This window comes from Acipenser ruthenus, chromosome 3 (genome assembly GCF_902713425.1).
Source record: "Acipenser ruthenus chromosome 3, fAciRut3.2 maternal haplotype, whole genome shotgun sequence".
NCBI lineage: Eukaryota > Metazoa > Chordata > Actinopteri > Acipenseriformes > Acipenseridae > Acipenser > Acipenser ruthenus.
The window spans coordinates 75,211,922-75,224,841 of NC_081191.1; the positions used below are offsets into that span (position 1 = coordinate 75,211,922).

The window sequence follows — 12,920 nt, forward strand, 5'->3', positions numbered from 1 at the left end:
TCAGTCCACTCTTTTCCACATGATCACTGCAGCTAGTTTTATCCATTTTCATTACTGTATATATTATTATTATTATTATTTATTTCTTAGCAGACGCCCTTATCCAGGGCGACTTACAATCGTAAGCAAAAACATTTCAAGCGTTACAATACAAGTAATACAATAAGAGCAAGAAATAACACAATAACTTTTGTTCAAAATAGTGATATATATATAGATATATATATACCGATGTGTGTTCATGGTGGTTTCCTATAAAACCTAACTTATATATTTATTCAAAAAAAACTAAACAAAAAAAAAACAAAACATTTGACTTGCACTGAAGGTACCGCATCTGACTTCAGCCTGACTCGTTGCTTGCTTCTAAATCCCATGCTATATTCAAGTAAGTCGCCCTCCAGAAAGAGAAAGTGTGCGCAACAAATGACAGAATTATTTTTATTGAACGGATTTCGCGATGTAGTCCTCTCTTTTGACTTGTACAAACCGCACCCAGGAGCGAAATACAGCACTTTTTCTCCCTGGAAAGGCATGCACCCGACACCCTGACAGGTTGGTGTGGCCTATAAAATGTTTAAAAAACATTTTAAAAAACCTGAAAGATACACTTTAAAGTGTCTGAAATGAACTGCCCTACTGTAAAAACATACTGTGGCTGTGCTCGCCTTCAAAAACCCTATTCTGACTATCTCACCACAGAATATAGTTTACTGATTGGGCCATGCATTTTCCTTTACTTTTAAACATGGTCATATTTTTTAGCAACAAATACTGACAGTTTAGATATTAAATGATCACTGAAATGCTTACCATGGGTTAATAAAATGCTTGTAATCTGAAAACAGAAATAAAATGGGGAAAAAATAAGACAAGGGACTTTTAGTAAAATTAAAGGGCTACAACTGGCCTTACTTGACATTGGTAGGGTTTAGGCCAATTGCTCCAAGTACAGAATGTCGGTCAGAAAACAATGTTGAGTTCAGGATTATGTGCATTATAATTTACAAAATTAATATAGGCAATCTTACTGAAATTATAACATTACTAATGACATTTTAAAAAATTATAGATTTTTTTGTATGATAGTGAAACCCAGATTGCACCAAAGCAAAACAGCTGCAGTAAACTGGGCCTGTTATTTATAACTACATTATTATGTATACCGATGTTGATGAGATACAACAATCTGAATTTATCAGATGGGTTAAAATGATGACACTAATACTACTATACTGCTAAACAGGCCTACTTATTTTAAATATGAACTAAATATAGCACCCTATATTCTATATTTTATAATCTGCATCCTTTGCTGATTCATTTACAGTATAAACAGAAAAGTGTGTAGGGGTAGTTTCAAAACATGTTAAATTACTTGCAGTAAGGTAAATGTATCACTGATGTAAAGACTTCAGTGCGCAACAATTCTTCACCTATTGTATAAGCTTAAGTGAACAGCACTACACCCCCCCCCCCCCATAATCCAAGTGTGTCAAATTGCTTTAATATAAATAGGACAACGGCGCCCCCCCATGTATAAAATGCAGAATGTTTTGTTCATAATTGCTTGTTTGGGGCTTTATACAACACTCCATTTGCAGGTGGTGTCAACATAGTTGAGCAGTCACAAAACCACAGGAAAACCAGATAAGCCTTTAGGCAAGACAACAGGTAGTAAGAAGAGTAATAGAGAAAACTATGCAAATATCAGAGCAACAGAAATTGTAAAACATTCAGAGTGACTGCAAAAATCTAGAAAAGGGTGGGTGAACAAAAAATATATATATATATATATATATATATATATATATATATATATATATATATATATATATATACACACACACACACACACAGACAGTATATATATATATATATATATATATATATATATATATATATATATATATATATATATATATATAAATGACAACCGGAGCTACAGTAAATGTACTGCTAAAACGTTTTTAACACAAAAATCTTCCAATTTTACAGAATCATCAAAAATCCAACTGATACCTGATACCATATTTTTACACAATTATTCAGCTATCTAAAGAATATTAAAAAAAAAAAATCTGTTTTTCAAAAAAATAGGAACTTTCAAAGGTATAAAAAAAAGTTTGTATTTAATTGTAAAAACACAGTATACAAGAGACAAACTTTAGTCACTGGAACAGTGCAGGACAGTAGACAAACACTTAAAACTGTACACAGTAATAGGAAAGTTATACTTGCAGAAGGGTGCTACATTATTAAGAGAATGTGGACGAATAAAATGGGTGTGCAATATGACAACATCAAGATAGCATACTTCTCTCAATTAAAAAAAAAATTAATTATGTACAAAAATGTTACTGATATAACATTTTAGATCTCTGCTTTTTTCTTTGGTGGTAGTGTTTTGACTTAATGAGTGTTCAGTAGTTAGTATATTAGTAGGTTATATCAAATTACTGTCAAAAGTTCAATAAGGATTTAAATTTTACAATCACATTTAGTTACTAACGCAATTGCAATCATTTATAAATCGTATGACCTTGATAGCTATTTACTAAATGACTGGAATTTCAAAGATTAAGCATTAAGCCCTTCTATCTAAAGCACATTATATATATATATATATATATATATATATATTATATATATATATATATATATATATATATATATATATATATATATATATTCAAAAATTAACAGTATGCAGATAAATCGCATAACAATGTAATGCCAGCCAGTTTGTAAATTAAACAAATTGTTCTCAAAGTATCAGATCCGTGCAGGTGTTTTGTTTTGTACTAGTGTCAAACCTGATTACAGTGCTTCTCAAGCACAGAAATATACTCTAAAATATCTTGTTAATACTGTCATTTATAAACCAAGAACAATGGTGAATCGTCCACTGTATTGAATTTGGTTGTCGAGGTTACATCCAGTACGTATGTTCACTGCACTTTCTCCATAAACAATAGCCTACACATCTTTGATGATGGTGACCAACTTTACGGTTTCAAGTTTTAATTTAAAAACAAAAAATGTACTTGACTTCATTAACAGGCACATGTAGGCTCCTATTTCATATAATTCCATAGCAATCTACAAATGTGAACGTTTTTTGTTCCATTGCTTGTCAGAACAAATCCAGGCTGAGTCATCTCCAGTACACACTGTCACATTCAAATGTAACAATACAGAACTAACAACTACTTTACTTTTACAAAGAGTGCAATGTTCAGTATTTAAAACAAAATGTTTGCTGTAATATTCAATGCATTAAGTAGCACCAGTCGCACAGTAAAATACATTTCTACTCCAAGGCCTAACCTACCTTTTCAAAACGGTAACTAAAACAGAAACTGAATATGGCCTACTAAGATGATGTTCTTTATGCGTGATTTTAATTCTAAATATGCTTCACAACCTTTTGATCTTAGATTTGCCCTGTCTAACGTTCTTTGTGCTTTGTTTTCAATTACCAGGCCCACTGCATGCTGGTCAGCCTCAGCACAAACAGCTGTCAACATTCATTACACAGATACTCAACTGTCAGGCTGTTCGGGATTAACCAGCTTTATGTGAAATCTTTTTTATTATTATTATTGTTTAAAGAAAATACTTCCCATACCATATCGGCTAACAATTTATTCAGTTACATTACTGAATGTACCAACTCAAATTACAGCAACAGAACTGATGTTAATAACAAAACCAACAGTGGTAGACTTACCTATCTGTGCACGTATTACATCCTCCAAATAACTGCTCTGGGATTGCTAGCATTTAATTTATATACAGCAACGTGTGTGTTGTCCAGTATCAATATATTTCGTGCTCAAACTATACTGTGTTTTTTGTTATCTTTCAGTCGGTTCTGTACGCGTAAGATTGTGTAATGTTTATCTCAAGCAACACCCTGTTTCTGAGTGCTGTTGTGTTTTGCTTCTGTCGTCACTGCGCAGCGCGGTGCACATTGGGAGTGAGGCAAAGTAAGGCAGAAGGAAGGCGAAAGGGTGACCTCCATCCGGGGACAACAGCATGTCGTTCAAAGTGAGAAATGAATACATAAATAATTAATTAAATAAATAATATTGTAAGTAGGCCTGCTGAATTATGCAGCATATTAACAAATTGTTATGTTGAGAGTATTTAGGATAATTCACAAACAAATAATTGTGTGTTAATTTTAAATCTATCCAAATAATCTTGCATGTTCAAAGATGTGTGTGTGAGTTCTGGCAGCGCCAGAAGTGCCCAGCACCGGTGGGCAGATGGCGAATTAGCATCGAATTTTATGTAAATTCGTCAACTGCCCATGTCATGGCAAATTTCGCCCCCCCTTCCCTTCCCTTCCCTTCCCTTCCCTTCCCTTCCCTTCCCTTCCCTTCCCTTCCCTTCCCTTCCCTTCCCTTCCCTTCCCTTCCCTTCCCTTCCCTTCCCTTCCCTTCCCTTCCCTTCCCTTCCCTGAATCATGTGACATATTAGCGTACGAGTCACGTGACGATTAAGTTTCGCAATGCGAAGAGAGGATAGGGTAAAACATCTCGGCATTTTACTTATTGAAAGTTACGTTTGCTTTTTTATTGGCATTTATTCGTATTATATTTATTTTTAATATTTAACAATGTTTTTTGTATCATAAATGGTTGTATTGCATTTGATTGCTCTTCACGCGATTACATAATAGCTTTTACAGTAAATATAAAATACATTAAATATTGTTTAATTACATATATATGCTAATAAATAATAATAATAAAGTAGAACAGCTTAAATGATCACAACTGTAACGCAAACGTTATATTAAAATTGTAACTTTTCAAATAAACAAAATGTTTATAACAAACAATAAGTTAGAAGTATAGTCTGGTAATAATTTCTACACATTTGTGGGTAGTCATGTTGATGTTTATTATTGCTATATATGGATCACAATCAGGGAGTTGTCATGATTACATACAGTTGCAGACAAAATTATTGACACCCTTAACTAAAGATCATTCAAGACGCTTTTTTTTTTATTTTTTTTTTTTTTTTTATTTGAATTGTTGTCAAATGTGGTTACCATTAAGGTCGCGTATAAGCCTTTTGTGTTTAGATGACTTTGTATAGTTATTTCATACACTGCAATACCACATGTTTCTTTAAATCCTTGGCTGTTAATGGTGGATTTTTGCGAGCTGCTCGAACAATTCTTTATGCTATAGTCATAATTTTCCTGGGACGTCCACTTATTTCCATCGTTTCAGTTAAATTAGTCTTCAAATACTTCTTGATTATTGTGGATTTTTGTATTACGATTTTTTTTTATCCACAACGCTCTTTATCGATTCCCCTTCTGCTGTAGTAGTTACTGTAACAAGTGGTTTTCTCACATCTAGATCCAACTCCTTTGTTTTGACCATGCTGTGCTAAGTGCACAAACTATTTTGCTTCAGTTTCTGTGCATGTTTTACAGCTAATGTTTTTTTTTTTTTTTTTTTTTTTTTTTAATATTGCTAAATTGATAAGTAGCGGTTTCTAATTGATTAATAGTGACTAACTCAATTAAGACTAACCTTAACTTACAGACTTTAATTGAAAATGTGCCAATAAGTTTGTGATCAACAAATATTGTTATTTACTCCAATAAGGCAGTATGATTAATATAGGTTATACAGTAGCTTCAGTGTATATTGTGAGAAATATTTAGGGAATGTTAAAAATTAAAGGAATTAACAGGTCAAAAGGTTTAATATTTAGCATTATTCATGCATGGTCTTGCACTAAATCTGCAAACAAAGTTCTCTTAGTTTAACCATATAACTTGTCATAAAAAAATGAAGTAATACACCCTCTTGTATGTGTTGCCACTTCCTACAGTGTTTGTCAGATCATTGGCATCATCCTGGAATGGAGCCTATCATTTCTCAAAGCAGGTCTGCAGATTGGTTGTTGTTCCTTTGTTATGAGTAATACTGTATATGCATTTGTTAAATATGTATGAAGCCAAATTATATCATATGCTATAAAATAAGAATGTTTCTTCCATAACTTCGAACACTCAAAAGTACAAATTTGGAACCAAAGCAATGTGATTGTTAACCACTACATATTGTCCCTGACTTTAGTGTCTATAATTCAGGCTCTTAACTAATGAAGCATAGAGGATGTCAGATTTGTGTAAATGCTAGAGTAGAAGTCAATCTAGATCCGAGTTGTCCAGTCTTAGTGCTGGTGAACCCTTAACAGAGCACTGCATGGCGAGCAGAAATCTGAACTCAATAATTTAGTGAGTTGTGTATCAGTTGTAGTAGTCAGAACCAGAAAGACATTCACAAAAAAGGCACAACATGTTGAAAAATGTAACAAACTTTATTTTCTGTATTCTTCACAATAAAACATGATCAGTACATGATCAGGTTGCATATTTCCATTGTAAAGTGCTATCCAGGACTTAATGCGTAAGCAGTGGTGAAAAAAAAAAAAAAAAGGCTATACTGTAGGTCAGCTTTGGTAAAAAGCCCACTCACCACGTCAAGGTCCTGACCTATGGAGTGGGGTGTTAGGAGCAGGTTTAACAGAACTTTAAAATGCCTTCTCACATAACCCACAAAAAAAGAAAGACTTTGAAGAGGCTGTCTGTCTAAAAATGACATTTCATACTGTTAACTTGTATAGTATGTAATTGTCTAATATCATTTAATAGGAATGGAAATCGAATTTGAAATTGAAGCATTACATGTACTGTCTGAAACATGTACATGTAAAATGTGAAGTTGTTTATTACTTCAGAATTACATTTACTGTACTTTTATATCATGTTACACCCACCTTATTTGGCACAATTTCACTTCAATACAGTGAATCAACCCCTCCCCCAGCTGGTTCACAATAACTACATTAAACAAGGTGGGTGTTAGAACTGACATCCAGTTTACTTTGGATATCTCTGACCTGGAAATACTCAAGTCAGGCAATAATTCAGTAGCTCAGAAACTAAGACTACCATACCAATTAAAAATGAAAGTGCAAAAGCATCTGCAATATTTCTCCAAATAAAAACGTCTCAATACAGAATCAAGGTCTCCTGAAAAAAAAAGTCTTCAAAATGAGTAGTTGTGTGCTCATGAAAAATAAACACTGAAGACAATGAGCCTTATTAACAATGCAGTAGACCTCCACATCACAGAAATGTACCTCTGGCAGGGGAGTTCTCTCACAGCTCGGGAAAGGAGTAAGAGATCCAGCTACAAAACAAGAAAAAAGATGATCACGCATTTGCTTTTGATCATAACATAACTTACCTGGATCACAGTCACTACATCCCTGCTGCTGCTGTACATGTGGCCACACGATCCGAACTGTCTTTCCACTGTACTGCAGCAGTGATACGACCTGGGAACGGAAATCATGGTTATTATTAGTTCCCAAAGAGTCAAACACATTCAAATGGGGCACCTTTTTTTTTTTTTTTGGGCAGTCATTGTTGTCAATGGGTGTTGCATCCTTTTGTACTAGAAATTGTCCTGATGCACCTATCGGTACAAAACATAGCAGATTTCCACCCCCTGTGGATGACACATTAATCACATTACAGATGGATGTCATGTGACACTTGCTCTAATTAGTCTGTAAACTGCAACCTGTTGTCAAATGATGTTTTGTGAGCACATGCTTACAATCTGTTTAACTGGCTATCAAGAAAGTTTGTTATCAGACTAAGCTCTTAGTTTTCTACATATTACAGACTACATTTAAATTATGTATGTTCTTCCATTCTTTGTGTGACCTCACTATAAAAGTTTAATGATGTAATACTCACCGATCATGTACCATGGAGAAACAACTTTGATTGGCTTCAGTTCTGGGGCAACAGTCTTCACCCTCTCAAATCTCTGGCATGCTTCACAATTCAGGAACTTAAGGGAAACAGTAATGATGAAACAAGTAATACTTAAATCATGAATGGAAAAGCGACAAAAAGCAAAAAAAATAGGTTTTTAAAAAATAAAAAAGTACCCATTGCTCCACGTCCTTTATAATCCCTTTCCAGTAAAATCGTTGAATGATTTTCCCCATCATTCTCTTGATCCCAAAAGGAAAGATAATACTACAGTAAATACTTTAATGAGTGGAGGTTTTTAAATGAATGTTTTTAAAAAGAATGAGCTAAAACCTATTCAAAAGAATCAGAACCACTGACAATACTGACATGTGGAAAACTGTCTCTGCCCTTTATAATGGTCATTTCTTAGACTCTTAAGTTACATAATTTATATATATATATATATATATATATATATATATATATATATATATATATATATATATATATATATATTCTTTAATACAAATTCTGTTTTCTGGTACTCACATTTCTCCTATTAGTTATATATAGAGAGATGTTTTAATCTTTTAAACCTTTTCTTTCATATTATATATATATATATATATATATATATATATATATATATATATATATATATATATATATATTACACACACATGTTTATCATTTATTTAAATGTCTATGTACATCTTCAAAAATACAGGACGGCTTCAATAACTTATAATGTATTAATATTAATTTTCGATATTTTTTTTTTTTTTTTACCTTTCAAAACGAATGTACTGGCTTTCTTTCTGATACCCCTCTTCTCTTCTTTGGTGGCTTTTTCAGGATACTCACCTGTGCTGAGGTAGCGATATACCGCTCTTAAGTGATCCATATCAATTGATAAATGTAGTTTTCTGAGGGGGAAAAAACACAGTATTACAAATTTGTACTGTAAAAAGAGAAATGATTTGATTACAATTGTATGACGGCACCAACGAACTCCAACTGTCAGTGTCAAGATCTGTGGAGCAAAAGCAGTGACGTGCATAGCAACAGAACGCTGACATGTCACATGACTCAGGGGGGGACAAATTTGGCAGGGGGGCAAAATTTGCCATGACACCCACAGCCACCCGCGCTGATGGCAAATAAAGATGTTTAACTAGATGTTTTATTAGATGAATTAGAAAATACATTTATGAATTACTGTATGAACTGACAAATTTGTGGACGAATTGCTGGACAAATTGACCAATTCACGAATTGACAAACAAATTGACAAATTCACGAATTGACAAATTGAGAAACCAACGGACGGATAGTTTTGGCACAAATGGCACTCCATACACTCCTGCACAGACATACAAACCCCAGGGTAGCCATCCCGTCTGTAAAAACATGTGGTGTTTATATTCAGGTGCATAAATTTGTCAATAATTCAATTAGTCCGTGCCCAACAGGGCAAACATAGGGAAGCAGGTGGAGAAGCCAACATAACGTGTGATACAAATCAATTATCAAAAAGTGTCAGAAAACATAAAGCGTCCACTAATCAAATCAATAAAATAATTTTAAAAATAACATAGAAGTGCAAAATAAATGTGAACAGGGCATTCTCGATCACTTTGCGAACTGCCCGGCATGCCGAAATCGGGCAGCTGCCGGAATGCGCGTGCAGTTCGCAAAGTCCACAGCCACCCGGGCAGATGCCGAATTAGCTTAGAATTTTATGTCATCTCGGCATCTGCCCTGGCTGGTCAACTGCCCACAGCCACCCAGGCAAAGAACATTTTTTAACAGACACAGTACAATACAAATAGAGAGTGGATTACCTTTGTTGCCTTTAAACGAGTCCAGAATAAAATTCAACAATGTTTTATTTTATTCTTATTGCAGCAATACAATAAACATTTCTGAGCAGAGTTGCGTTGTTTGAATGAGAGATCATTCAATATCAGCAAGATACTAATCGCAGTTAAGTTTAAACATGTAAAAGCCACCCAGTTAAATATAGTTACCTGAAACTCAGGAAAAACGCAGTGCCAAACAACTCAGGTACTGTGAATGGGTAAAACATAAAGCCGCCAGATGGACCAGAGTAAACCAACTCTGATCGTCCCAAAACCGGTGTACAGATAATTCAAGTGTAACAAAAATACATGATCGACACCTTACAGTCAGAACCTGTTTAAAGGTTAACCCTTCACCAGCTGAAAAAAACTGCTTTATGGAAAATAAAAGGGGTAAAGAAGAGGCATACATAGACACCAGACAAAAACATCGGTTTACAAAAGTAGAAACAGACACATAAATACTTAAAAAGTTCTTTATTGATCTTACAACAACTCGGAAACATGATCTTCATTCACGGTTCTGTTTAGTTTAGGATGCAGTTTCTCATGCTACACCAGCACCAATCGACTCAGCCTTGCCCCACAGCTTACCTAGAAACAAGGTAAACTTGACTGATGCAAGGCAGCCCGAATTCTCTCTGCACGTCGAGGTGACTGTATATATATATACACACACATAAAAAATGGCAAAATCATAGACAAAGAAAAAAAATAGCAAATATATTAAATGATTACTTTTCACAGGTTTTTTACAAAGGAGGGCACAGACAACATGCCCCATATGTCGACCTGTTCCTATCCAGTTTTAAATAACTTTAGCATAACAGAGGCAGAAGTGTTAAAGGGACTAGGAGCTCTTAAAATAAACAAATCCCCTGGGCCGGATGAGATCCTCCCAATAGTACTCAAAGAAATGAAAGAAGTTATTTACAAACCGCTAACCAAGCTCATGCAACAGTCTCTTGACACGGGTTGTACTGACAGACTGGAAAATTGCAAATGTAATACCGATCCACAAAAAGGGAGACAAAACCGAACCAGATAACTACAGACCAATAAGCCTGACTTCTATTATATGTAAACTTATGGAAACTATAATAAGATCCAAAATGGAAAATTACCTATATGGTAACAACATCCTGGGAGACAGTCAGCATGGTTTTAGGAAAGGGAGATCGTGTCTAACTAACCTGCTTGATTTCTTTGAAGATGCAACATCGACAATGGATAATTGCAAAGCATACAACATGATTTATTTAGATTTCCAGAAAGCTTTTGACAAAGTCCCGCATAAAAGATTAATTCTCAAACTGAACGCAGTAGGGAGTCAAGGAAATGCATGCATGACATTTAATAGAGAAAAGTGTAAAGTATTGCACGCAGGCAATACAAATGTGCATTATAAATATCATATGGGAGATACTGAAATTGAAAGAAGGGATCTATGAAAAAGACCTAGGAGTTTATGTTGACTCAGAAATGTCTTCATCTAGACAATGTGGGGAAGCTATAAAAAAAAGGCCAACAAGATGCTCGGATATATTGTGAGAAGTGTTGAATTTAAATCAAGGGAAGTAATGTTAAAACTTTACAATGCCTAGACCTCACCGAGAATATTGTGTTCAGTTCTGGACACCTTGTTACAAAAAGGATATTGCTGCTCTAGAAAGAGTGCAAAGAAGAGCAACCAGAAAATAGGAGACACTTTTTTACACAGAGAATTGTGAGGGTCTGGAACCAACTCCCCAGTAATGTTGTTGAAGCTGCTTGATGAGATTCTGGGATCAATAAGCTACTAACAACCAAATGAGCAAGATGGGCTGAATGGCCTCCTCTTGTTTGTAAACTTTCTTATGTTCTTATGTTCTATAAGTTTTGCAAGGGAGCAGGTCAGTTGTTACTGTGGATTCCAAGACAGCAGAAAGTAAGTGGCTGATGGGCGGTTTTATGGTTAGCAGTGGTGTTGTTCACCTTAATGATAATGCGGGCGGCTTTTTGTATTATTGTCTTTTGCTGTGTGTCTGTCCTGTCATGCTGTATATTTTCAAGTGGGCTTACAGTTCTGTAGAAAACCACTTACAAGTATACCATTAACTGCGGTGTACACTTGTTATAGTATTAAAGTAGCTGATTGAGAATATCCTTGTTGTAAAAACTATGCTAAAGTTAAACACGAAGAGCAAGTGAGTTGCTCAAATGTCTGTAACTGAATTAATTCCTGTGCTTAACAATGAGTAACCTATAACTTGACTTGTAGCACATGTGACTGGCTTTATGACTAAGGCGATGTGTAGCACATCTTGTACTAAGTATTTTTGTAGTTTTATTGTTCCTTACAGTGCTATGAAAAACTCAAAAGACTAAATGTGCAGGAAATCTAATAGACAAATAGATCAGTTTGACTTGGCATAAGATAATTAATTAAAATAAGATAACATTTTAAATTGAAGCAAATATATCAGGTTTTATTTTCAGTTAAGTCAAGATGTGAAGATGTTATGGAAATTGTGAGGGTGGTAACAGCTATAACAATAGCTGTAATTACTGCTTTTCATTTCATTCTGATTATTATACAGACTTTTACATTTGGGAAGAAACACAATGATGGTGTAACAGGAGTGTGCTGTTACAAACACAGTGTACACAATAACGAAATCCAAGAAGGCAAAAACAAAACACTGTTCAAAAACAGCTAAGAAATAAAAGGTGGCCAAACTTTGGGCCATGTGCTACTCCCGCTACACAGGGAAGTCCCACACCAGGAACCTTCTTCCTAACATAACTGAAATAAACTATGGTTGGATTAAAATTCCCCTAAATGAATCCCTACATAAACATGGCAGTTTTCCTGGTATGCACGTTATGATAACCCACCCTGGTTGGACACACAGTCATGAGGGTTCTCCATCCTCCTTCTCCATCTGTATACAATAGCAGTGAAGAAAGAAGAAGTGGATATGGATGTGCAGTGTGATTTAAATTAATATTATAAAATAATTGAGAAACAGATTAATGAATGGCAGAATATATGAGATAAAGGAAAAAAGGGTAGGAAGTTTTATAAGGCCCAAAGTAAAGTTAAAATTAGGGAAGGGTGGTATGGGTGGAATAGAAATGAGGAGGTGGCATTAATAAAGCTTCTTATATGGCATTCAATACTTAAAGAACACTTATATAGGACTGGAGCGCATGAGAATGGGTTATGTATGGAATGTAGTATAAAGGAAACAGTGGAGCGTATTATG

The 12,920-nt window shown here is 34.6% G+C and overlaps 1 protein-coding gene across 4 annotated transcripts in view; it reads right to left on the bottom strand.

Annotated features, from left to right (window-relative positions):
* The window catches only part of LOC117394383 (RB1-inducible coiled-coil protein 1-like), an 82,173-nt gene extending 77,941 nt beyond the window's left edge, over window positions 1–4,232 (bottom strand). For 2 of the 4 annotated variants that reach the window (XM_034921105.2, XM_059016823.1), the window contains exon 1: window positions 3,734–4,230. The gene's annotated coding sequence lies outside the window, so the exon portion shown is untranslated. Of the gene's footprint in view, window positions 1–813; window positions 839–3,733 lie in introns of all 4 variants that reach the window. The other 2 variants (XM_059016831.1, XM_059016835.1) reach the window with 2 other exon arrangements.
* Between the last annotated feature and the right edge of the window lie 8,688 nt (window positions 4,233–12,920).